Genomic DNA, 3,718 nt, shown 5'->3' with positions numbered 1-3,718 from the left:
CCACCCGTCCTCGATCGGCGTAGTTGTCTCCGAATTAAGGGTCGAAGCCGATGTGGGTGCGGCCTCCAGGGCACTGTTCGGTGGCAGAGCTAGATCATGCTCGTCGTGACAGTGCGGCGCGCTCGGCAGTGGCTCGAATCCGTCGAAGCTCAAGTCCCCGCGGATGTCAGCCGTGTAGTTTAAACTTCCAAATCTGACCTGACGGCCAGGGGCATAGATTTCGATCTGCTCTAGATGGCCAAGTGAATTGGCCCGCGGTGCTAAGCCGCCGAAGACGATGATCTGTCCGGGGAGGAAGGTCTCACCCTGGACTGCATCGCCATTGATGATCGTAGGATCCATCAAGCCTGACGGCGATGACACAGAGGAACTCTCAATGAAAGCACCAATGTCGGTGTCAAAACCGGCGGATCTCGGGTAGGGGGTCCCGAACTGTGCGTCTAGGCCGGATGGTAACAGGAGGCAAGGGACACGAAGTTTTACCCAGGTTCGGGCCCTCTCGATGGAGGTAAAACCCTACGTCCTGCTTGATTAATATTGATGATATGGGTAGTACAAGAGTAGATCTACCACGAGATCGGAGAGGCTAAACCCTAGAAGCTAGCCTATGGTATGATTGTTGTTGTGTATGTTGTCCTACGGACTAAAACCCTCCGGTTTATATAGACACCGGAGAGGGTTAGGGTTACACAAAGTCGGTTACAATGGTAGGAGATCTACATATCCGTATCGCCAAGCTTGCCTTCCACGCCAAGGAAAGTCCCTTCTAGACACGGGACGAAGTCTTCAATCTTGTATCTTCATAGTCCAGGAGTCCGGCTGAAGGTATAGTCCGGCCATCCGGACACCCCCTAATCCAGGACTCCCTCAGCGTTGATAGCGCGATGTGAATCCACAGAAGGTGAGGTGACTGCAGCGGGTTATAAATGGTCCCGTATGAGCCGTGTCAGCAACTCGGCCAATGGTTCCTTCCAACTGGCTGTTTGAAGTTAACCAAACCGTAGTGGCGGCGACTTGTGCACCTACCCATTGAGCCATCCAGTGCAGACGGCGGCTGATAAGACATGATAACTTGCCTCCAATTTGTTGGAAGAAAACCGGACTACCTAAGCAGTGACTTGCTCATACTCAATAAACAGCTCATGCGGATAAGTGCGGCCCGGCATGTTGATGTAAACCAGGCCGCAAGAGACGGCCACGGCGTTGTAAGCCGATGCAATCGCGAGAGAGCCGGCCGTGGCGTTGTAAACCTCGCGGACGGTAAGTCAATCGCGGGTGTGTTCCCGGCGAGTCGATGTAGATCAAGCTGTATGGGCGATGGCATGTACACACCCGTTCAACAGCAAGTGGGCGCGGATGCCGGTGCATGATGATGCTAACACACACTCCATAGGCACAGCATGGCACCACCTTCGTAATGAATCATTATCATGCACAAAATATATTGCGAACAAGGATAACTGTTCTTAAACAATTCAATACGTACTTGATAAAATACATAGAAAAGATAACACTTGGTATTTTTGTGGGATGAATCGGATACTAGGGATAAAAAACATATTCTTATAAGGATAAAAAACATATTCTTATGTGGCCCTAGCACCGTATCCGATGTCCTTTGTGCGATGATAAACCAGTTGCAACACTCGTATTTGTAGCCCTAGAAGCTGATCTGAGGCTTATCTCTTTATCCACCGGGTCAACTCCTCCTTTCTTTTTCTTGTCAACACGAGCAGAGCAATGTGAAGCATAGAGCCGAGCAGCACGGCAGGGCGACAGGGAGGCGACTTAGCGAGTGAGGCATGGAGCAGGAGTAGGGGCGGCTCAACGAGGCGGAGCAAGGCCAAGGCGGCTCATTACGCGGCCGGTGAAGGCGGCTTGCTGAGGCCCTAGGCGGTTTTGAAGCGAATCAAGGCGAGCGCGAGCCGGCAAAGGCATCCGCGACAAGGCGGGCGCTCGGAGCGAAGAGACGCTAGCGAGTCAGCTCGGGGGTGCGGGCAGAGCGCGCAGGCCCAATGGGGCCGCAATGGTGGAAACGACGGCTCAGCACAGACCGTCGGAGGCGGCTGTGTCAGTGGAGACAGGCCGGCCAGGTGGCTTACCGCGGAGGCGAGGCGGCTCACCGACGTCGGATTAAGGCGGAATGTGGACAGGCCGACCCGAGAAGCGGCGGCTTGACGCCGTCCACAAGGGAGGCAAAGTGTGAGGGCAACGGCAGCTCGGCAGTGCGGCCGGCTCAAAGCACGATGGGTTAGGCGACATCGGACGGGGCGAGCTGCGGTACTGACCGGGCCGTGGAGGTGAGACCGAGGCGGTTCACAGGCGGAGTTCGGCGGCTCTACGTCCAGGGCTTGAGGGATTCTGCCCCGTCCAAACCCCTTTTTCTTCCTTCTTGAGCACTTGAGGTTGTATCCGATCGGAGGGAGACACTACTAGATCTAATTGCTTTTAGCTTTGATCAACTTACAGTTGGAACGATGATCAGCTTTGGTTCCTGGACAGGTATGGCGGTTCACCACCGTAGTTGAGATGGACAGCTGCTCACAGGCGCAGTCGGGGCCCTCGGACGGCGGCGGCTCATCATCGGCGTAGGAAGGCTGGCTTGGTTCCAACCACGATTGAGATGGCGGTTTGGCCACTGCGCGGGACACGACAGCAGGAGCGGCGACTCGTGGGTGAGGCCGTGGCTCTTGGCGGCTCACAGATGTCCGGCAGAGGCGGCTCACGGAGAGGGTGGATTGGAGGCGATGCCGACGAGGCCGGCGGCGTCTCATAGGTGCTCGGCGTCCGACGGCACAATACGGCGGCTCGCGCTGCAAGGCGACCTGCGGTAGGGGCGGCTCGGGCGCGCGGCAGGGCTTCAAGACGGAAGCGAGGCCGTGGACGCAGGCCCTGACAGCAGCTCAGGACAGCGAGGCAGTCGGCGTGGCGACTCACCCGTGGCGGCTCAACGGGTACATGCCGGAGGTACGGGGCGACTCAGCGCGGCCCCGACAGCTCAACGGCAGGGGCTCGCGGCGGTAGTTAAAACTGCTCCGGAGGCAGATACAGCTCGATGCAGAGACACTAAGGCCATCTCGCGTGCCGGTGGTGATTTAAATCCGGCCTTCAGTCCATGACAGCGATTTGGATTGAGATGGGTTTGAGGTTGGTTCCAGGCAGAGGAGCCAATTCAGAGGCGGCTTGAATCGTGCATCCCAACGAGGGCGGTTCATTGTAATGGACGACGGCGGTGGCCGGAAACTTGCAGAGCCGGGCGGCTTGAGACCATAGCGGGGTCGGCCTGATGCGACCACGCAGGAAGGGCGCAACAGAGGTGCGGCCTTCTTGGAAGCGAGGCGCTCAAGCGGCGGGTCGGAACAGAATCAAGTAGCAAAAAGGGGCGTCGGCGCTGATGTAATAATCGAGCACAAAAACTGACGCAGTACTAGTACTCAATTAGCACTAGCAGTTGCACGTGAATATCAGCATGACTTGGCTCCATTTTTTTGTGATAAGTAGTACTCCCTCCATTCCAAAATATAGTGCGCCCGCGCTTTTCGAGGTCTAACTTTGATCATAAATTTAACCAACGAGACCAACTACGGCGGGAGAACAAAATAATATAATTGAAAACTTATTTCAAATACGAATTCACTGATATTATTTTTGCTCCCGCCGCAATCGGTCTTGATAGTTAAATTTACGGTCAAAGTTGAAGCACGTGGATAGAAAAAGC

General features: G+C 55.5%; 1 long non-coding RNA gene across 1 annotated transcript; it reads left to right on the top strand.

The window, feature by feature from the left end:
- The first annotated feature begins 511 nt into the window (after positions 1-511).
- On the top strand, positions 512-3,481 carry LOC125509698 (uncharacterized). The gene is made up of 2 exons (XR_007284191.2): positions 512-2,405; positions 2,503-3,481. It is a non-coding gene; the product is annotated as an uncharacterized LOC125509698 (long non-coding RNA).
- Positions 3,482-3,718: the final 237 nt, after the last annotated feature.

This window comes from Triticum urartu, chromosome 1A (genome assembly GCF_056163025.1).
Source record: "Triticum urartu cultivar PI428250 chromosome 1A, HENAU_Tu73, whole genome shotgun sequence".
Taxonomy (NCBI): domain Eukaryota; kingdom Viridiplantae; phylum Streptophyta; class Magnoliopsida; order Poales; family Poaceae; genus Triticum; species Triticum urartu.
Note: the sequence above shows the minus strand (reverse complement) of the source record. Positions and strands in the feature narration are given on the sequence as shown.